Genomic DNA, 22,773 nt, shown 5'->3' with positions numbered 1-22,773 from the left:
AGCGGAGGAGGCAGGTGAAAACTGCACCCGGCTGTAGAGTCGTCATGGCAACCAGAAGTTCCGCGGTCCTCACTAGCCTGCTACCACTTCCCCCGGCCCGAGCTGGGCTCTAGTCTCGCGAGACTTGCTTGAGCGCAGAACCCAGCCGCGGTGATCTCACCCGAGACTGAAGGAGGGAGGAGAGGAGGGAGGGAGGGAAGGGATGGGGCGGGGAGAAGGGCCAGTGCAGCGCCGCCACCGCCGGCAACTTTGTGAGCGAGTTCAGTACGTGCGTGAGCGAGTGAGCGGAAAGTCAGTGCGGCGCCGAGTCCCGGGGGGGGAGGGTCGGGAGGGGGGCGGGTGAACCTCTGGGAGGCCGCCCGCAGCGCGCCCATCGTCGCGGCTCCGGCCTCCCTTCCCGCGTAGCCCCTGCGCGGGTTCTCCAGCCCCCGTGGGCAGTTACCTGTCCCCTCCCCCGCGACCACGCAACTCCCCCCACACCGCGCCCAGCGCGGAGCCCCGCAGTCGGGACGCTCCCTGGGCGCCGCGCGCTCGTTCCCGGGAGCCGGCGGGTAGGATGGGGGGCTCGGGGGCGTGAGCTGGGGCCCGGGCGCCTTTACAATAGTTGATGTCCGGGGATTGGTCACTTTGGCCCCCGCGGCGCCCGGAGCGCGGCCGCTGCGGGTCCTCCTCGGAGCGGGGCTGGGGGTACCGCGCTGAGCCCGCCCCCGCGGCTCCTACGCCCGGCGCTCGGAGCCTCGGATCTCCGCAGAGGAGGCGGCGAGCGAGCGCGCCCCGACCGTCTGCACGCTTTCTCTTTCTCCCCAGGGAGAGCGCGCGGACGACGCGCCCGGGACGCGCAGCAGCACCGGGAAGCCCAGGCCAAGCGGTAAGTGGCCCCGGGGGCAGGGCTGGGAGTGGGGGGGGGCGGGGCGGCGCTGCTGACAGCCCCTTGTACCGTCCCTGACTGGGGATTCGCGGCCCCGGAGCAGGAGGCTCGCAGCCGCTGAAAGTTTGATTTCCGATTTGGTGGCGTGCTGGGGATCGCGATCTCGGCGGGGGCGAGTCTGCGCTCCACCGCGCCCGGCGCGCGCGCACGTTCTCACCTCGGGATCTGGATCTGCTCCCCTAGAGGCCCGGAGCCCCGTGTCCCCGCCTGGTGGCTGTGCTCACCCTGCGGTTCTGGGCTCCTTGGAGCGACCCTTCCCCATCGGTCACCCGGTGAGCGCTTTGCAGGTGTGCTGAAGGGAGCAAGGCCCCGGTGGGTTAATGGTGGGAAAGGGAGACCTTTCGCTGCAGTTTCGAGGGTGTTAATTTCCCCCATGGGGGATCCTGGGGAGTGAGATCCAAGGATGCTTCAACCTGCGTTTCTTGGAGGAAGTAAACCTTCCGAGGGTCGGAGAGGCGTGAGGCTGCATAAAGAACTTTTCCTCTCCTTGCCCTGTCCAACTTCGCTCCTGACCTTAAAGGCAGCTTGCCAGGATCGTAAATCGCTCCGTGGCATTTCGACGTGGGCAAGCAGTCGCGTTGGGCAGGTTGAAATTTCATCGGGGCTCACCGTGTCCAAAACCAGAGGCACGGGAAATAGCTAGCTTTCAAGGAGGTAGTGTGCTAGATTGCTGGCATTCCTCTTGGAAGGGAAGCATTTGGGGACGGTAGCTCCTAGACTGCCTTGGGTCTTTATAGATTTGATTTTTTTTTTTCCTGACGGCTGGTTGAGAGGCAGCCTTCACTGAAATTCATACTACCTGGTACACGATTATGTTTCTAAACTCAGAGCCAGTGATGCGATGCAAATTTCAGAGGGAGGTGTCGACTTTCATCAGGTTCCAGGTCTATCTGGATGAACTGGGGTTGGCGTTTCCTCTATAAAGCGAGCCTTTCATGTTGAAACTCTGACTCAGAGTCTTAAAGCCATTCTTTTTTATACGGGTACTCAGTGGGAGTTAAGTGTCAACTTTCTCCTGCTCTCTCCAGTGGAGTATCTTCCAGTGCAAAGGTTCTCTGGCTGAATGTTTTGGACAGCCACAACATTAAGTCTTACCGAATTGCTCCTGCAACCTCGTTTAGGGACAGGAATGATTTTTCCGTGTCTTGCTTTAACGATTCTCCCACATCCCCCTTTCTTCTCCCTGAAAGCTGCAATTAAGCTGCCTTTACCAGGATGTTAAAAAAAAGCTGATAGGATTGTGCAGAGCAGTTAAAAGGTTTAAGTAAAGCAGTTTATGGTCACCGATGTGTCCAACTGTGAGGTGACAGCCCAGCATTACCAACAGCGCTTTAAAATGACTTGGGTGATGGTTTGATCATAAATGTTTGGGGCGCGGCAAGACATTCAGAGTGCAGTCTGCCTTCTCTATCACTGAAGACTTTTTTTTAACCTTATCTCAGTAAAGGACTCTTGAAATTCGCTATCATTAGTTAGATTTCTCCAGTCAACTGAGAGAACAGGCTTAGCAAGTGGCCAGAGACTGTCAGTAGGTGTAGCTGTGAGCTGCTCTGCAGTTCCTGGGGCCCTCAACTTTTAGATTTGACTGTCAAGCAGTGGTAGTTGTGACTCCATTCTGTCGAAGGCTGACTTGAACTCTTGGTAGTCACTCCTCAGCATGTCACTAAAATGACATCCTGAGATTAATTTGATTCGAATTTTCAGTGTCATTTCCTGGCTTTTTATATTCATGTTTGCCTTGAATTACATATGTGGTAGTGGTATAGTCTTCTCACTTGATTTTTTTTAAAGCATCTTTTAGCAGAGCTTCCTAACAACTTTATCCACATGTTGTAGATGGAGGGTGGCTTGAGATGAGCAGTTACATATTCTGGGATCTTGGTTGACTGAGTTAAGGTGTGCAAATGCTGCATGTGTTGTATTTTTAGTTGCAGTTTGAAGTTTGAAATAAATGACTTTTTAAACCATCTCTTAGAGCGCAGACAGCAGCGTGAGTGGAACCAAACTCTGAGATCAGATTCTTGGCTAGTGGAAAGTTTATGTGGTGAACAGTGGGGCTTGGTGCCTCTCTTGCCTGTCTATATTTTTAGTACCAAAGGTCCAGTCATTGCACAAATGATATAGCTATCATGAAGGTTTTCAGGTTACTTCTTAGATTTGAGCATTTCAGTTCACTAGTCAGATTGGATTTTTGCTAAGGAGGACAAATACTGCCGCTGCCCCCCCCTTCCCCCGTTCTTGAACTCTGATGGAGCAAACTTCTGTTTCATTTCATTTCACAGAAGCTGATTCTCAAGATCTGAAAAATAAAATTTTCCTGTATTTGTAACCTTTTTAGCCTTATCAGTTAGTTTCTCTTGGTTTCAGTGGTGGGCATGATCATTCTTGGCCTTAGGGAACTGTTGGTCTCAGGGACCATGGATACTTCCATATCTTTGGGTATGAAGATGCCCCCATGTCCAGGTTTTGCATATGTGACAGTTTTGATTTTTCAACTTATTTAAAAGGCCTGAAATACTTGTCTTCAGAAGGTGCGGGTTTCCAATACTTTCTGGTGGGGGTGATCTTAAAAATAGCTGAACCCCTTTCTGATCTCCCTGCCTTGTGCTGCAGCTTGAACACAACTGTGTGGCAGCTTTGCTACAGTACTCTACCAGAATGTGTGCATAAATGCCTTGTAACTAAAGTCTCATTTGCAATTGCATCTTCTTACCCTTTGATGAGCAGATTCATGGGTGGCTGAAAGGAGTTGGAGCATGAATCCTTTGGTCCAGCTTTCCCAGTTTGCAAGTGAGGAGCTCCAAGCCTAAGGAGTTGACACGATTTGTAGGTTATAAAACTAGATATAGCCAGATTCAGGGTAAGTGACCTTCCTGATTCCAACAGGCTTCTCTGTTCCACCTTTTGTTCTTTTCCTACTATGTTTAAGTTTGTTTGCTCTTCTTTCTCAAACTTAAGTATTCAGTAATTAAGGGAGAAGCAAAACTGGAGGGAATATAGCTACATTAAGGTTGAAAAGCTATGGAGATGGATCCTGTTTGGTATCTAAGCTTTGGAGTTACAGATAGCTGAGTTACGGGAAAAGGAATCCTGAGTTAAAGTTTCTGCCCCATAGAGCATGACGGCTTTATTATTACTACTAAGATCCCTTTATCCCTCAGTGTCCTGGTGCTCTTTAGAAAAGTCAGAGTTTCTTGTTGTCCATCTTTTCCTTAAGTTCGTTTGCAAAAGAAAGGGGTTGTTTCTGGAATAATGGCAACTTTTAGTTTGTCAGTCAGCAGTGAGGACAGGTTGCATGGGGTGTCTGCTGGAGTGAGGGGCAGTCGCGGTGGGGGATTGCAGACACAGCAGGTACTGATTGTATGAGCCCTCTCTGGGAAACCCAGTGGATTTGTGTGGGACTGTCCTACTTCCCTTGGTGTGCTCTGACTCTGGAGAAACAGAGGAGGATGTTCTGGGGTGGAGAGGGAAAGCGTAATGTTACTGCAGGATTCACAGAGAGGTTGTGTTCATATCTCTTAAGACTGACAACCCAACCCAGGCAAATCCCTTCTGCTTGTTTGCACATTGGAAATTGGCCTCATGGCATCTTGCTTTCAGTTGTATGCCTCAATAAATTAAAAACAAAACATACTTGTATGTTACTTTGTTTTTCAGATGTATATTTAAGTTGATTATTCCTAACTGATAGCTTTTTTTTTTTTTTTAATGAGTTTTGGTAAGTGAGCCATGGGAAGGTGGGAGCAATTCCCCTGGCTCCTGTTCTCCTTCTCTCTAACGCAGTTGGGACGGAATGACACAATGTAGTCTGCTTTCAGCCAGGGACAGAATGACACAGTGTAGTCTACTTTGCGGTCAGGAGGGTAAGGATAAGCATCTGAGTGCATCTTTTGAGGGAGAGAAAACTTGGCCTTCCCTTTGCATGCCTATCCTCTTTCTCCATTGCCTCTGTCCAGATGGAATAAGAGGACGCCAGATGCAAAGAGATTTTTTTTGGGGACAGGGTCTTGCTGTGCCACACTGGCTGGCCTGGAACTACCATGTAGATCGGGCCGCCCTTGGACTCACAGAGATCTACCTGCCTCTGCTTCCTGAGTCTGGGAATGAATGTGTTTTCTTGAAGATATAGAGAGATGATCCCAGAATGGCATGGAGGGGCCTGAGGGTCTTGGTGGTGCACTGTAAGGAAGGGAAGCTGCTGCTTCTGGAGGTCTGAGAGAGAACTTCCAGCTGATGGCATCTAATTGGTTACTTATGCTACAGTTCTCTCTCTAATTAGATTTGTAGGATGCCTAACTTTAAGTTGTGGGGAACAGGCAATTACATAATGGTGGATTGGAGACGAAGCTTTAGAGGAATGCTGGCTTAGAGATGGAGAGAGGCTGTTTTTCACAAACAAAGGGTCACGCAAGACTGCTGTGGCAGTAAGGACATCCAGCCACAGTTTCCTGGGTTTCCTCCTTACTTCCTGAGTGACCTGAGTGAGCCCTTTAGGAAGTGTGAACAGGTGCGGCTATGGATTGTCTTTGTGGTTCATTCAGAGCTTTGCTTCCTTTTATAATGAGTTCTGATCTCAGAAGGTAGCTATTGAGAAATTAAAAGCAGAGGGCTGTGTGCCAGCTGCTCATGTTCCTGCAGCTCTACCATCATTGGGCGCTCTCTCTCTCTCTCTCTCTCTCTCTCTCTCTCTCTCTCTCTCTTCCCCCCCTTTCCTTTCTTCTTTCGCCTCCACCTCCCACCTCCATCCACCTCTTCCAGTAAAAGAGATTGAACTCAGCCTCAGTAGTGGTAGGACACCCACAGCCCTGATGGTGTCCTTTACCTTAGCCTCCTAGATCTTTCTGTGATTAATGCTTTTGTATAATAAATGGTAGGATCTCACCCCAATGTATTCTAAGGCCCTTGCATTTCCTTTCCTGCACTCAGAGAAGCAGTTGGTAGTGAACTGTCTTCAGGGAAGGGTCTTTTTATTAGCAGGTACCTGTAAGGATACTCAAGATTGAGTTACCACCTGAGTGTACCTACCAGGATGGACTGGAAAGTCAGCATCTTCTCCTGTACTCACAAACAGCAGAGCTGTGGGCTCCGTGGTATAGAGGACTTGCGTAGCCTCTGTGAGGCCCTGGGGTCCATCCCCAGCATTCCTCCTTCCCCTCCCTACAAAGCAGCCCAGTTATGACTCCAGAACTTATACTATCATACTGCTTGTCAATCACCCAAAGACTTTGAGAAATCACCAGTCTGCTCTTGAAATGAGGGTCCGTGTGGAGCTGGTCAAGTTTTCCCTCTTCCCAAAGCTCCAGTGAAGACTCCAGAGGATTTTACTAGTTTGCCTACTGGATTCTAACGTTCTAAGTAGCCAATAGTGGGTGTGTGGGTGTGTGGTGGCGGTGGCAGTGGCGGTGGCAGTGGCATTGATGGGCATGTGACCCCTAGCTCAGTTGTTGGGAGAACTGTGCCCAGGCTTGAGTGCAGTTCCTAGCCCCGCCTCCAGGTGGAGAAAGCCCTTTGCAGCCTCACACTTTCATCCTCCCCTTTAAGCATAGGGCCTTAGTACCGAACCTGTGACGGTTCTATAAGGAAGTCATGTTCAGTGGGTAAGAGTTCTGCAGTGTTTGCTCTGTGTGTCTCTCTCTCCGTTATTTGTATGTGCGTGTGTTACAGACAGCTTTGTTAAAAGTTCATGGGTGAAGTCTAACCTTGCTGTGGTGGGATTGTTCTGGAGGCTGATTTCAAAAGTAAGGTAGCCCAAAGCAGCTTGGGCATGTTGGGGAGGCAGTAAGGAATGATGTGGCTGGAACATCACAGCGAGGTCCAGGCTCGAGCAGGATAATTGGGTGGGTGTTGGAAGATGCTTGGTAGGTGACTGTATTATGGCTTGCTTTTTCCAGAGTACCTTTATATGCTTTTTGGATCTGTGTTTGACAACCAGGTGAATACATGTAGTAATGTAGCATTCTGAGGTCATTGAAATTTCATTTTGGATAGATAGATGAAAAGGAGAGTCCCCAACCCCCACCTCCAATCTTCAGCGGAGTTTTGTTTATTGAAAAAGTAAGTTTGAAAGAAATCTAGAACCAACTGCCTACTGGTAAGGGCCAGGTGAAGCAACTGCGGGGCTGGGACATGCCAGTTCAGTTTGGTAATTGTATGGTCTACTAAAACAATGTGGTAAAAACACATGCATATAGTTCCATGGTGTTAAATTCACGCTTTTGTGCACTAGAGCTTGAGAATCGAAAAACAGTTTTACAGCTGAGTCTCTGTATATCAGACAGCTCCCACTCCCTCCCGTCCCAGCCCCTGGCAACTGCCATCTTTCTGTCTTTCAGTTTGACTACCTGGGGCCTCACAAGTGGAGTTGTGTGGTGTTTGTTTCTCTTGACAGTGTCCTCAAAAGTGACAGTGTGTAGCACATTCAGAATTGCCTTCCTTTTTGGCTGACTGTGTGGGCTGTGTTGTTCACCTCTTGGCTGTCCTGAGACGGTTTTTTTTTTTGGTTGTTTTGGTTTTCAAGACTGGGTTTCTCTGTGTACCCCTGGCTGTCCTGGTACTCGCTTTATGGAACAGACCAACTTCAAACTCAGAGATCCCATTGGCCTAGGCAGAGTGCGTGAGCCAAACCGCCTGGCTATTATTTTTCTTGTTTTTTCCTAAAGATCCTTTATCATCTCAGTGTCCTGCTGCTCTTTAGAAAAGTCAGAGTTTCTTGTTGTCCATTCTTTTTCTTCCCTTAAGTTCCTTTAAAGGAGGAAGTGAGTGATTTAAATGACAAATGGGAGTGAGGCTGTTTGCAGAAGAGCTGAGTTCCCAGCACTTCCTGCCTTGCAAAGGTGCACAGAGTCCAGTGAAGAAGGTTCAGAAGTCAGCCTTGGGAATTGTTCTTCTGGTGCTGTCCTTTTTTATTGATTGATTGAGACAGGTCTCTCACTAGGCTGGAGCTCCAGAGTGGGTGAAGTTGGCTGGTTAACAAGCCCTAGGGAATCTGCCTGTATTCACTTCCCTAACACAGTTGGCTCTTCTGTAGGTTCTGGGGACGAACCCCAAATCCTTGAGCTTTATGACTGAGCTGTCTCCCTAGCCTCTCCGTGGGTATTTATTCTCAACACCACTGTTAACTCTTCTCATAGCCTCATGGTAAGGGTCTTTAGTGAAGTCGCTAGAAGCTCTCTGCAATGTTTTTTAACACTTATTTTGCATGTTTGCCTGCATGTATGTATGTGCACCACGTGCATGCCTGGTGCCCACTGGTGCCAGAAGAGGATGTCAGGCCCCCTGGGAATGGAGTTACAGTCCAGCCCTGAGCTGCTGTGTGGTCCTCTGGAAGAGCAGTTTGTGCTGTTAACTGCTGGGTCATCTCTCCAGCCCTTGCGAATTTACCCATTTAGCAAGGGCTGCCTGTTTTACTTCCGACACAAAACAGTTGAAGCTGTTTATTATGAAAATAGTCCCTTATTAAATGTTCTTTATGTGGAGGAGAAAAGAGACATTTTTGTTTCCTGGTTTCCAAGGAGATAGGCTTTGGCAAAATTTATTTTATCAAGTGCTTTTCTAATTAACAAAACTAAAAGAAACTGCCTGTAATGTATCTTGGCTCCGGTTTCCCTGAGGACCCAGGGGTTCCAAGTCTTGGTTTCTCCCACTCCCACATCCAGTCCATTCCAAGAGAACCCAGAAACCTCCCTGGTTCTGGGTAGCCCTGGGTTTCGCTGTCAGCTGTTGGAAGAGTCATAACCTCCTGGATCTTAGTCTTTCGTTTGTTCATTTAGCATGTCTGTTGTTGTTGTAGTATACCTGCACACCAGAACCCTTTAGCACCTACTTTTGATATTGTAGGAGCTAATTGTTGTAATTAGTGAGATTTAAGGCTTTGAGTGGTTGATACTAGAAATATTTTTGAAAGCTTTGAAGAAAGATTTAGATTTTTTTTTTTTGCTTTTTTAATGGAAAATTCTGTAATGGTTAGTACTTTAGGCATTAGTTTCATTCTGATCCAAAGATTATCATTATGTAGACTTGGATCTGGAAGGTTTCTTTCCAGGACATTTCCATGATGACACTTCTGAGTCCTTCAGCCTTTTTTCTGTTCCTAGTGTCCCCTAAGAGACTCACCCGTATTCCTGTGGTTGGGAGGGTCTAATGTGAGAACCCTGGCTCCTCGGTGCTCTGGTCTGAGTCTGAGAGCACTACTTGTCTGAACATGGTGCTCCTAAAATGTGGTCACCAGATGCAGGCACACTGGAGGTCTCAGTGCTTTGCCAGTCAGCTTGGCATTTGCCTATGCTGCCAGATAGCCCGTGTTTAGGCTGCCCAATCCAGTGTTCTCAACCTGTGGGTTGGACCCCTTTGGTGACCCTCTATCTCCATAAATATTCATGTTATGATTCATAATAGTAGCAACATTACAGTTACGAAGTAGCAGCAAAAATAATTTAATGGTTGGGAGATCACAACATGAGGAACTGTATTAAAGGGTCACAGCATTAAGAGGGTTGAAAACCACTGGCCTTGTGGGAGATTTTGTGTCTTTGTAAAGTTAGCATTTCCATTTTAATTTGCTGTTGGGAATCCAACATAGTATTGATTACACATTAGAAGATTCAGTTATGCTAAGTCAAATGTAAGGATTTCCTCCCATGAGGGAGGGCTGTCTGTTGGCCGCTGTAAATCTGGCCTCACTGTTGCAGAGAACACTGGAAGGCCTGTTCCAGCGTTGGCTCTGCTGTGTGTCACATGTGATTCTGGCCACTCTTCCAGTTACTTGGAGGCTTTGTAGACACAGGTGCCCTTTCTGTCAGAGGGGTGTCAACAGGCAGCTCTGGGTGAGGTGAGATACCCTGGGAGCATTTCTCTATAAAGCTGTGTTTTTAATTATTTAAAAAAATTTTTATTTTATTTTTTATGTGTATGGGTGTTTTGTAAACCTTATATCTGTGAGCCACATGGATACAGCGCCTGTGTAGGCCAGAAGAGGGTGTTGGATTCCCTGGAACTGGAGATAAAGTTGTGAGCTGCCATGTGGGTGCTGGGAATTAAATTCGGGTCCTCTGAAAGAGCAGCCAGTGTTCTTGATCGCTGAGCCATCTCTCCAGCCCCTAAAGCTGTGCTTCAGAGGACAGCTTCTCTGAACAGTGGTTCATAGAACCAGGAGGGTGTGGGTGGAAACAAAAGGACTATGATAGCAGAAGTGGGGTGATGAGAAGAGCCAGGGCTCTGGGTGTGTCCATGGGGCTGACCTGGTTTATTGGGGAGATGGTGTGCCCTGCAAGTGTGCAGTCAGAGTGACACTGTTTTTGCCAGAGCAGCTGGTACAGTAGAGGTGGTGTGGACCAAAGTGGCAGTGACTAGAGGAGCAGGTTTGGGTGGGGAGTCCAAGTTCAGAGTTGATTTGTATATGTTGAGTATGAGGTGCATGTTGACAGCAAGTAGGCAATGGGCTAGTGCGACCGCGCTCATAACCTTGCGTTTCCTTATCTGTGAAATGGGGAAGTATCTACCCTTCTCAGAATTCTGGAGATGAAACGGCCGCAGAAAAGGCTGTGATAGTCCTGTTTGTGGGAAGAAAACCTTCTGCCATCTTACAGACTTTGGGATGCTGGAACTGCTTAGCTTATGGGCTAGCATGTTCTGTGGCTGACTGGTGAGAGGTTGGGTTCTCTGGGATGCATCCTTGAGCCTAGACAGCTTCCTGGGGAACTTGGTATTTTGGCTCCCTAGGCTGTTTGAGAGCTTCCTTCTGCATTAAACCAGGCAGGCTACTTGGGTAGTTGTGTGCAGAGCTGCCTCTTAAGAAACATAACTTTGACCAGAGCAACTTCATTTAAATGGAAAGATACCATATTGGGGAAACATATCAGTTCCCAGATAGTTTATTTTAGGCCTTCGTAAACTAGGTAAGTTAATAGTTGATGATCTAATAGGGCAGATTTATTAGAAAACATCATTTTGAGTGAGGTAACCTAGATACAGAAAGACATTTATCACATGTACTCACTCATAAGTGTTTTTTAAACATAAAGCAAAGAAAAACCAGCCCACAAATCACAATCCTAGAGAACCTAGACAACAATGAGGACCTTAAGAGAGACTTAATTGATCTAATCTACATGGGAAGTAGAAAAAGACAAAGATCTCCTGAGTAAATTGGGAGCATCCCCATGCTTGGGACCTTGGGAGAGGATTGAAGGGGAGGGGAGAGGCAGAGAGGGGAGCAGAGAAAAACGTAGAGCTCGGTAAAAATCAATAAAAAACCAAATAAAGAAAAAAGTTTAAATAAAAAAAAAACTCCATGTTTCTCAGTTCAGAATGCCTTATTGCACATCTCTCTCTATATATATCTATTTCTGGCAGATGACATGTAAAATGTCTTTGGATCTATTGGTTTAAAATTTAAGATAAAATAAAGATGTTGAAAGTATCAGCCCTGTACTTTGATAAATAGTATTTTGAATTTATTAGATGTGTTTTGTTAGAGGTAGCTGTAAAGAAGAAATGTGTTTCCTTACAGTCGATACCTTCCCTTGGGGTGGAGAGGTAGCTCTGAAGTTAACAGTTCTTACAGTGCTTGCAGAGTACTGGGTTGAGTTCCCAGCACTCACATGGCAGCTCCCAGCTGCTCCTAATTCTAGTTCTGGGGTCAGAACTTGTCTCCTACTGTCTCTGGGTTCCTGCAGTCATGGGCTGTGCGTACTAACACTCAGGCACACATATATACATAGAATAAACATTTAAAAAATAATTGATACATTACCAATAGTTGTCTGCTGCTTTAGACAAGAGGTGGGTCAGGGTTTGGTTCTTTGAGGCAGTTGTGGACAGGGACCAGTGCTATTGACAGGTTGGGTGCACTCAGAATGGTATGGCCACAGACTATGGTGATGTACCTTGTTATCCTCAGAATTGGAGCTTCAGCCATGTTGGACTTGAATTCACTCTGTAGCCCAGACAGACCTTGAACTTGGGATCTGTGTTTCCTCCTGAGTACTTAGAACTACAGGTATTGGTTATATCGTGTGTGCCCATTGCAGGTCCTGGGATGTAGAGAGAGATGGAAGTTACACTGGAGGGTCTGGTCATGTCGAGTGTTAGCTATAGATGTACTGTTGTTGGAGCATGGGAAGAGGAGTGATGGCGTTAACCATGAGGGACAGTATGGAATGGTGAGAACTATTTTTAGGTAGGTGTCTTGGAGGCAGAAACTATTTTGGGTGCTACCTGGTATTAAACAAGAAAACCTTTCTTTTTTTTTTTTTTTTGGTTTTTTCGAGACAGGGTTTCTCTGCAGCTTTAGAGCCTGTCCTGGAACTAGCTCTTGTAGACCAGGCTGGTCTCGAACTCACAGAGATCCGCCTGCCTCTGCCTCCCGAGTGCTGGGATTAAAGGCGTGCGCCACCACCGCCCGGCAAGAAAACCTTTCTTTGTGTTAGACTTTTGGTCACACCCTCAGATTAATTTTTAAAAGTGATTTAATTTGTTTTCTGTGTATTGGTGCTTTGCCTGCTTGTATGTCTCTGTGAAGCTGTCGGGTCCCTTGGAACTGGAGTTACAGACAGTTGTTAGCTGTCATGTGGGTGCTAGGAATCAAACCCAGGTCCTCTGGAAGAGTAGCCAGTGCTCTGAACCGCTGAACCATCTCTCAATTCATCTGCTTAGTAATTGTTGTTGCACATAATCTGTTTTTTCTGGAGTCGACTTACTGTACACTACTTTCAAGAGCAAAAGAAGGTGTACCGAGAAGCCTCTAGCCTTTCTGTTTATTAAGAGTAAAGGATTAGAGCAGTTGTAGGAATCTGCAGGGAGGGGTTGTCATCTTTTCCATGCTTGTTTCCCCTTACACAGAGCTGACTTAGTGCCCTTGAAATTTCCTTGTAGGCTTTCCAGATCCCCTGACAGTTGTTACTGTAGCTTGTGTGCAGCAGCTTCTGTTGGGGAGACACTGTCTAAATGTCTGAAGTTACAGTGCTTACTTATGTATTCCCAAAGGTTTTTCTTACAACAACCTTTTTGCATCATCACTTACTGTCCCGTTTTCCCATTTAAACCGTCCAAGTCAGCGTTTTCTGGTGTATTCCTAGAGTTGTGTGACCATCTCTCTCTGTAAACCATTAAAACACTTTTCATGGCCTAGAAAAGACCTCCAAACCCATCTCTTCCCACTCACTCCATCCACTGCGTTCTCTCTTTATAGACTTGCATGGTCTGTGTGTTTCTTGTAAATGTAAGCATGTAGTGTACCATATGTGGTGACTGGCTCCTGCTCCCAGCTCCATCAAAGCACTTACTATTATTATTTTCAAGAAAGTAGTAATATTCTTTTCAAGTATGTAGCAATAACTATCCTAAAACTCACTCTATAGATCAGGCTGGCCTTGGGCTTACAGAGATCTGCCTGCCTCTGCCTCCCTAGTGCTGGGATCAAATCTCGCTAAAGCACATTTTACTTCTTGCAGACACATTGGACTTTTGGTAGTACTGTTACGGTCAAAAGTACAAAGTTCCTGTGTGCTGATGCAGATGCTGCAGCCTGTGCTTTGACCAAAGAAAAAGTCAAAAGCTGACAGGTACTGCATAAGTGGGAGAGTGAGCCTTGGGCCTTTTAAAACAAAATAAACCCTCTCTGGGCCTAAGCCCCACATGTATACAATGTGTCCTGACTGACTGCTGCTCCTCGCCTTGTTTCCACTTTGAGTTTCCCAGACTATCAATTGAAGCTTCCCTCCCTTCACCTTGTCTGCTCTGTGTCCACCCTGCTGTGTGTGTTCTGTGTCCTGTCTCCAACTGGTGAATGGGTTCTCATTTCCAACACTGTATCTTTGCTTTACTGCCACCTTTGTATCTTAGTGGCTGAGGCAGTCTCCTTCACACCACTGTGCATTCTGCCTCACATCACCCTGCACGTGCCTTCCTGCAGCGAAAGCGGCTAGCATGCTGTGTGCAGCAAACCCACACTCCTTCTTCTGTGACTAGCCTGGTGCTTCTTTTCTTTCCTGTTTATGTGATCTCATTGTCTTCTGCCAGAATGCCTCTGCACTCATATATATGCTGGGCTTCTGTTCTTTCCGCTCGCTAACCACTCTGCTTCCTTTGAACCTTCATCTGCTCAGTTTTGGTTGCATTTTCAGGTTTCCCTTTCTGTAGTTTAAAAAGGATGCACAGTTCCTGACAGCCTTCTTGCTTTCAACCCCTTCTTGCCCTGTAACCAGGCTGGCCTCAACTCCTCCTCGTCTTTCCACTGCCTGTGGAATGCTGGGATTATACGTGTGTCCCTCCACTCCCAACTTGAACTCTAGTTTAATTTGAATCTTTCTCATCCTGTAAGACCCAGCTCTTCAGTGAGAACTTCTTGGCTACTGTAGCTCATCCTGATATTTCCTCTGCAGTTGACTTTGCTCTGTTGTCTCTGTAAATCCCCAGTGTGTCCTGAGTACAATGTTCCCATGGTAGAAGTCTAGAGAGTAAACTCCTGTCCTTGCACATCGGAAGGGCTTTTCCAGGAGAGCTACCTGCAGGTATGGTAGGCACTCATGCCTGAGAATTCATCCTGGGCAGGGTCATTGCAAGAGACGTTCAGACTCCACATGAGGGTCAGTTGGGTGAGTGGGTCTCGGGCCCCTGCGGAGTGTTGGAATCACTTAGGAGGCATTGTAAGTGCACAGCCTCCGTTTCCATGCTGGATGTTCACATTGAAGCATCTTTGAAAAAACTTGGAAACTTCACAGTCAGATGATGCTCTTCGTCCTGAAATCCCGTGAACATCTCGTTGACTTGCTGAATTTGATTGCACTTGTGTTGTAAGACCATGTATAAAGGATTTGGTTTTGTCTGCTTAGGGCATGGAGCCTAGAGTAGAGGAGGAGATGCAGGTGGCAAGAGAAACTCACTTATTTCTTTCTGGGTATACCTTCTTAGAAGATAGGGACATCCACATGTCGCATGTTTCTTTATTCATCCCAGAATGTATTAGCCTGCTGTTTACTTGTAGGACTTGTTACTGTGTGTTGTTTTATCCAATTACCCTTACTAATTTTTTGCCTGAAAAGGAGCCACCTATTGTTCAGTTGTTTAATAGCAGACAGCTGTTGCTTCCTAGTCATAGGATTAACATTGGCTATGATAGTTGAGGACCCGCTTCATGTCACATGATTCTTAATCTTTCTAGCAGGCCTGGACGATTGACATTAGCACTGTGACTGGGGACCATGCTCTTGAATTCATGTGACAGGATTCTTTCCTGGGTCAGAATGAATTGCAACAGCTATATTGCAGTGGTGCAGCCATCTCTTGGGAATAGAGTTGTCCCGATGTGTTTTGGTTTTGTGAGTACCATGTATTTTCCTGTTGGAAATACCAGAAAGGCTGTCTACTTATAACAGGGTACGCATGACCACCCATCCAGTCAGCTAAACTAACAATTTATTTTAAACACTTGTACATGCTGAGGAAACATGCTCCCCACCCATTTCCAGTGAAAGGCTGGTTTCCTAGTATAAGTTTTAAGTTGGGAATGCAGTTCATAATTAGTTCATGTTGTCCCGTGTGTGTATGTGTGTGTATGTACGTATGTGTGTATACCCTTGTTGATGACCGGGAATTCTCAGAGTTGTCATATGGTGTGCTCTGACTCCCAACTTTAGCTTGTCAGTGTGACTTCCACAGTTAGCATCTTTCACCAGACTCCACCAACAGGTTTGTCCTACGCTAGATGGGTACAGTGAACCCTTAGGAGACGAGAAGCTGAAGCCTGGGAAGGCCAGAGTCCTTGGCTGGCTCCCAAACACTCACTTCCTTCTGCTGCTGGCTGCAGTCAGAACTCGCAGGCATAAACACTGAACTTGTAGGTGGAAGGTGAAGAGAGCAGATGTCTCAGACTTCTGGGGAAAGCTCTTGGGTGCAGGATTGACTTTTCTGCCCTCAGGGGAATCAGGGTCACTGAATGGCTTCTCTTGGCCAGCTGTGTTCACAGAGGTTGGGAGCAGCCTCACAGTGGACTTGCACATGCTGCAGAAACCACGGCATCGGGTCGCACAGTTTCTAGCATGAGCAGCTAGGTGGAATGTAAATATTTATAATTGTGGGGAAGCAAGTTTAAGTCCCAATGGAATTTCTAATAAGGACAGTTGTTGTTTTGTTTTTTCCTAGAAAACTTTCTCCTCTCAGCCCAGGTGAGACAGGAACCTTGAGACAACTATTTCTGCATTGAAGTGCTTGCTTTCTCTTGCTTTGTGGGTTCTGATGTGGCCACTGTCTGTTACCCTTCATTGACTTTCGCCATGCTACCATTAACTTAGCATCTGCTTTGTTTGGAAACGAATGTCTCTTAAGAGCCTGGGGCATGATAGAAACATACACTAGTATACAGAGAGTTAATAGAAGCAAAATGATTGAAAATACAAAACCAGGTGTAAAACACAGTCCTGAATTCTAAGAAATGTGAATTCAGTTGACAGTGCAGAACTGAAACCACTAGGCTGGGTGCCGGGAGAGAGGACGCTAGCACAGGCTGGGGTGCGGGGAGAGAGGACGCTAGCACAGGCTGGGGTGCGGGGAGAGAGGACGCTAGCACAGGCTGGGGTGCGGGGAGAGAGGACGCTAGCACAGGCTGGGGTGCGGGGAGAGAGGACGCTAGCACAGGCTGGGGTGCGGGGAGAGAGGACGCTAGCACAGGCTGGGGTGCGGGGAGAGAGGACGCTAGCACAGGCTGGGGTGCGGGGAGAGAGGACGCTAGCACAGGCTGGCTTTGGGGAAAAAGGACACTAGCACAAGGAGCCCCTTTTCCATCTTATACATTTCTGCTGAGCCATGGGCTCCACATGTTTGCTGAGTACAGTGTGCTCACGTTTTACATGGGGGTCAGTTCTCCCAAGCAAATGTTTGAGACTTCTTTTTCATAAAAGTCAGTCCTAGAGATTTTCTACTTTCAACTGTTAGATAAGGCTTTTAGGTGGTTTAATAACAAGTATGGGCTAGTGTTATCTTAATCCTTTCTTTGCTTTAGTATTTAGTCTTATTTAATCTTAGGGCAAAGATTAATTTTGGAGGCTATCGTTAAACTTCGGTGGCTGAACAGGGCCATAGTATGCGTTCAGAATGGCAGAGAACCCTGATGTGACTTAGTGGAGGATGTTTGCCATCTTGTTCCTGCTTTGCCAAGAATGGAGCGGCGGGTTCCCTGAGCAGGTGCCTTGTCTTGGGGGAGACTTGCTGTTGACTGCTTGTTCTTCAGCCTTTTTGATCTTTCACCTTTCAAATGCTCTGTGAGGGCAGTGACCCAAGTCAGTTAAGGATGAGCCATGAGCACAGCTCCCTGTCTGTCTCCCAACTCAGACAGCACCGAACAGTCATTGTTTGCTCAGCACATACGCAGCTGTCCTGTGCAGGGGTGGGCTGTGGGTGATCCCTGCACTGAGTGCTGTGTCCTTAAGATCCTTGAGCTAGTGCGCCCTGGAAGAAGGAAGGCGAAGGAACTCATTTGAGTAGCTTTCTCTTGTCTTGAAAACAGTACAAAGGCCACGTGGAAAGTTTGGAAAATACAGGGAAAGTATGAAGAAGAAAAAAGCCGACATCTTTGTACCGCACAAGGCCCAGTATTCCACTGCCATGCTTCTGACCTTAAATATGGTTTCCTGACCAGGCCATGGCGTGCAGGCCTAATCCCGGTGGCACTCCGGAGGCAAAGGCAGACAGATCTCCATAAATTCAAGGCCAATCTGGTCTACAAAAACGAGTTCCAGAACAGCCAGGACTACACAGAGAAACCCTGACTCGAAAAACTGGACTGAGTGGCGGGGGGTGGAGGGGTGAGGGGGTGGGAGGGAGAGAAAAAGGCTTCCAAGCCAGCAGACCCAGAGCTTTGTCCCATAACAGGAGCCTCAAGGTGCTGACCGCTGGGAGAAAGGGAAAGTGTCTCTGGGAAAACTGGTGTTTTGTTGGGTGTCTGTTAGGTGACTGCCTCGTGTTCTCTGGAAGACAGACATCAGGGAGCAAGTAGACTGAGCTGGTCTGACCATAGATTTCCCTGTGGGCATTTCTGAGCTACACACACATTCTAAAGCTTCAGGAGATGGTTGCTGGCGTTCCAGATGCTTTTCTCAAACGTTCACTTTCCTTGGCGTCTGCTGAAGAAGTAAAACAGAGTCATCTCTCGAGAACAGGATGTGAGATATTTTAACAGTTGTAGTCTGGCCGTGGTTTAAGGTTGGGAGAGTTTATGTTTGGGGAGGCTAGCAAAGAAGTATTTTTTAAATGAATATGTGTGTGTGTGCTTACACACACAGACACAGACACCCATACACACCACACCACCATTCCAGTCAATTATAAACTAGCATTTTTCACAATATACCTATCAGATATAGGAATTTCCATTTTATAGTGTAGATGTAGAAATGGTTTTAGCTGCTGAGTTGCATGTGTGAGTCACAATTCTGTGTTGGGGCAGCGACGTGCAGATGGCTTTCAGTCACAGACTGAGTTCCACAGCACCCCTGTGGTTTTTCACTTCCGAAAGGAGGACAGTGGTGCTGGGTGCTCACAAGTGATTGAAAAGGTGATGGAGCCGGAAGGCTTTTCCTGGGTGTGCGGGAGTGGGGGTGGGGTGGGGGTAGGAAATGTAACCAGTAGGGTGGTTGAGAAATGGATGGTGGAGGATGAAGAGCAGGTGATTTAATTTTGGGTAGGATTGGCAAGTGGCTAGAGGTTAAGAAGCCAGGATGGGTACTTTATGGGAGATATTTGTTTCTCTTTGCGTTCTTAGTTCTTTATCCACTTACTTAACTGTTGAAGCTGTCCTGTGTGCATTGTGCCTCAGATTCAAAAGGAGTGATCCATGTCCATGAGATTAAGCCCAATTGATAGATTAAAATAGATGTGTTTTGAGTGCCAGGGTAGAGGAAGTCCAGGCAAGATTCGACAAAAACAGTAAAATGATTCTGTTGTGTTTGTTTCTATTACTGAGCTTTGAGGGTCTGTGTTCCTAAAACCTAGCTTTAAATGCACCCCGAACTACTAATAGGTTAAAACCTGATGTAGAGTTTATGGGTGGTGTGTTAAAGTATCTTTTTGTCTGTGGGAACTGGCGGCTGTCCTGGAGTCGGGCCGGTGGGTGTTGAGAAGATGAGTTTAGGTGGCCGTTTCGTTTTGGGATCCAATCGTGATTGAAGTGTGTAAGAAGGTTCTGGTGGCCTACATTTTTTGAAAGGCGCCTCATGAAGCCTGGAAAAAGGATGGCATGTTTCCAAGGCCAAGATCTATAAAAAGAAGTGCGGGAAGCCCCAAACAACAAAATTCTGGTTGGATGTATGGGTGCAAATAATGCTGATAGACAAAAGCAGCGCAGCTTCTAAAGACAGAAAAACAGGGCCCTGGGGAAGAGGCCAGATTTAAAGCATCTATTAATATGCAATTCACATGCTGTGTAATTAGCCCAGTTGCTTCTGGTGTTTTCACACCTATATGCAGCCATCACAGTTGTAGGAGATTTCATCACTTCAGTACAACCCCTTTAGTTTCCAAACCCTTCCATGTCCTCCTGCCCCCTCAGCCCTAGGTAGACATTAACGTATTTTCTGTCTATACAAATCTGCTCATTCTAGACGTTTTCTATAAATAGATAGCATCATGATATGTGGACTTAAATGACTGGGTTCATCACATTATGGTGTTTTTAAGGGTCATACATGTCTTTGAACTTGTTAGGGAAAGTCATTTGAGTGATGGTCAAAAGAGAAAAGGGTATATAATAAATATGAAAATAACAGATAAACTCAGTTAAAAGTGTGTCAGGAAAGTTGTGTTTAGCGTGATCATTTAGATCTTAAGTGTTCCCACAGGTCTTAATACATCAGGTCTTTTGGAAGCTGTGGAGCCTTTAAGAAGGTGGGACCTGTTGGGAGGGAGTTGAGTCAGTGGGGGTTGTCCTAGCAGGGATATTAGCATGCTGGCTGAGATCCTAGCTAGAGCAACTCTAGGAGCACCTTTGCTCCCAGCATTTCCTGCCACAGTTCCAAAAAGCAAGGAGTCTATCACCTGTAGACTGAGACAGAAACTGTCCCCCTCTAAGCTCTGTGTCAGGTGTTCTGTGACAGCCGTGCAAAGCTACATGTTCAGTATGGCCTATGGATTGTAGGAGTAAGACTGAAATTATCACAGTAGTTTTTAAAAACCTTGTAAGTGTAACACACACGCACATACAGATCATAAAGATACAGCTCCATAGATGGATTGGAAAGCAGATAGTAGGCTTTAATACTGTGAGTGGAGGGGTGAGTTGGAGAATTGGAGGTAGGGAGCTGCAGAGGTCTTTGGTGGTGCCAGAGTTTCCTTTTCTCCCTCCCTCCCTCCCTCCCTCCCTCCCTCCCTCCCTCCCTCCCTCCCTCCCTCCCTCCCTCCCTCAAACCTCTTTTTACCTGAAATTTGTTAGCGCCCTCAGATGATCTTTATGTTTGTATAAAGTGCTTATATAAAGTAGGTAATGGAGGTCAAACACCTGACAGCAGATTATAAAGAAATTTATTTTAAAGCAGTTCTTTGGTACACATGTAGTTTTACTGTTTATTAAAGATGAAAGCAAACTAGAGTAATAATGAGGCGGATGTGTTTATTTTTATGTGAAGAATTCACTCTTGGCTGAGGATTTGCTGTTATAGGGCAAGGACGTCCTCAGTGCTGAGAGTTCCTAAATGCCCAGGACAGAATGGCAGAAATATGTTCAGGGCTGGTTCAAAAATGGTTGGGAACTCTCTCCTAGTCCCAAGCCACACTTTATTGGCTGTTTTTCATGACACTCAGGAAAACAGCCAACTTAGTGTCTTGTTGCTGTGACAAGTGCCTGACAGAGGCAGCTTAATGCAGCCGTCATCAGGATGTCATGGGTGTGGGGCAGCTGGTCACGCCACATGCTGCTGCTCAGTCCACCCCCCCCCCCTTTTTAGTTCAGGATCTGAGTCCGAGATGGTGCCACCCACCTTCAGGGCAGGTCGTCTGGTCAGTGAGATCTCTGAGGAAATGGCCTCACAGACGTGCCTAGAGTTGTGTCTAGGTGCCTCTAAATCTGTTCAAATTGGCAACAAGGGTTAACATCACAGCGGCAGACAGAATACAGTCCACAGATACATTTAAATGCTGAGAAGTAATGTTAGGAGAATATGGAAAGTCTTCGTTTTCTGTAATTAAATCATTGTATTTCTATCAGAGCAGGAAACTCTGTGTGTATAGTGAAAACATTGCGGTTTATACTAGCATGATAGTGGTAAACACTTTGCATTCTATGCATGTTTGATTTTGAGTTATTTTTGGTCATTGTGTATTCAGAAACTGCATTGTTGTCAAATGTTTCATGTGGGGCTGCGACTTAAATTTGAGTGCAGTGTTATAGAAAAGAGCCATTTGAATGCCCAAAGAATAGGAAGTATGCAATATGAGATTACTGAGCAACCTTTTAACTTGTGCATGTTTGCTTTATGAAATATTAACAAGTTCTCTGTCACTTCTCCGAGGACCTACATTAAGTGCAGGTTTTGTCTGAACACCAACTTCAGGACTCACTGTAGTGTTTATTGCGTGTTTTTCATTTTGATGTTATCAATACATGAGTATCATGTTCTTAAACTTGAGATAAGATTAAGGTGGGATTGGAGGGATGGCTCAGTGGTTACAAGTCCTGGGTGCTCTTGCAGAAGGACTGGGTTTGTTTCCTAGCACCCACGTGGTGGCTTGTGACTGTCTGTATCCAGTGCCAGGGGATGCCATTTCTCTTCTCACCTCCAAGGGCTCCTGCACACACCTGGCTCACATATACTCAGACACACATACTTACACATAAAATTGAATAGGTAAATATTTTAAAAGGATTGATTAAGATTATGACATAAAAATAAGATACAAATGAATAAAAACATTTAAAGTAGGCTGTTGTGTCATGTCTAGCCTGGAAATAACTTAATTTCTGGAGTGAGAGCCACAGAGTCAGTCAGGCAGCCAAAGGACACATATGCTAGGTCACATGTTATCACTGTCAACACTGTCAAACTCAGATTCATTTCAACAACTCACTTGCCTTAGCTGCTAGGACATGATTGTCTCTTAAGGGTTGGTGTAGACAAATTCTGAGTGTTCTTCTCAGATCGACCATCTTCTTTGTAGGGGATAATGGAGCTCTCAGCCCCCCCCCCCCTTTTTAATCAGAACTGATGGCCAGTGCTCTGTGACGTGTTTGATGAAAGCAGTTTGGGCCAGCAGGTTTGGGGAACACCGTCCCAAGTAACAGGGCAGCACTGCTCTGAGGGCCTCTCGGCCCTGAGCTGGGGCGAACTCACATGAGCAGCGTTGTCTGCAAAGTTTCGCTGATGCTTATGTCTGCTTCTTGTTGAATCCAACACCTCTTTGTAGTTGGCAGAGCCTTCTGCTGGAGTCGGCATTGTTGACTGGCTTCAGAAGTTTGTAAGTGGTCCTTCAGGACGGGCTGCCTTTGAGTATCCCCTGAACACTACTCCACATCATTTGGTGGCACAGAGGAGTCGACTGCTCCCAGACATCAGTGTCCTTCGGAGGATTTTGTCCCTGTTGCAGAGAACAATATTACTAACAGCCGAATCTGTTTCCTGGCTCTGCCAACTGATGTTAATGGAACCTGATTTCTTTGTACCAGAGAAGAATTTGAATGTGTGCGATTGCTCCTTGATATTTTCAGTCCTCTTTAGTGTTAGGTAATAGTGTCATGTTTTAGTTGTCTGATGTGTCTGTCAGTGGTTATGTGATTATTTTCCCCCCGAGGGATAGGGAAATGAATGAAAAGCTCACCGCTGCCTCGTGAAGTCAGCTGTGCCTTGGCACAGAGTGCTGATCATTTG

At 46.6% G+C, this 22,773-nt stretch overlaps 1 protein-coding gene across 5 annotated transcripts in view; it reads left to right on the top strand.

Annotated features, from left to right (window-relative positions):
* The first annotated feature begins 208 nt into the window (after positions 1 to 208).
* Sipa1l1 (signal induced proliferation associated 1 like 1) overlaps positions 209 to 22,773 on the top strand; it is a 280,919-nt gene continuing 258,354 nt past the window's right edge. For 4 of the 5 annotated variants that reach the window (XM_038335800.1, XM_038335804.1, XM_038335803.1 and 1 more), the window contains exons 1-2: positions 209 to 291; positions 808 to 868. The gene's annotated coding sequence lies outside the window, so the exon portion shown is untranslated. The remainder of the gene's footprint in view (positions 292 to 807; positions 869 to 22,773) is intronic. The other variant, XM_038335799.1, reaches the window with a different exon arrangement.

The sequence above is a fragment of the Arvicola amphibius genome, chromosome 7 (assembly GCF_903992535.2).
Source record: "Arvicola amphibius chromosome 7, mArvAmp1.2, whole genome shotgun sequence".
NCBI lineage: Eukaryota > Metazoa > Chordata > Mammalia > Rodentia > Cricetidae > Arvicola > Arvicola amphibius.
The sequence above is the reverse complement of the archived record's forward strand: the minus strand, read 5'-3'. Positions and strand labels throughout refer to the sequence as shown.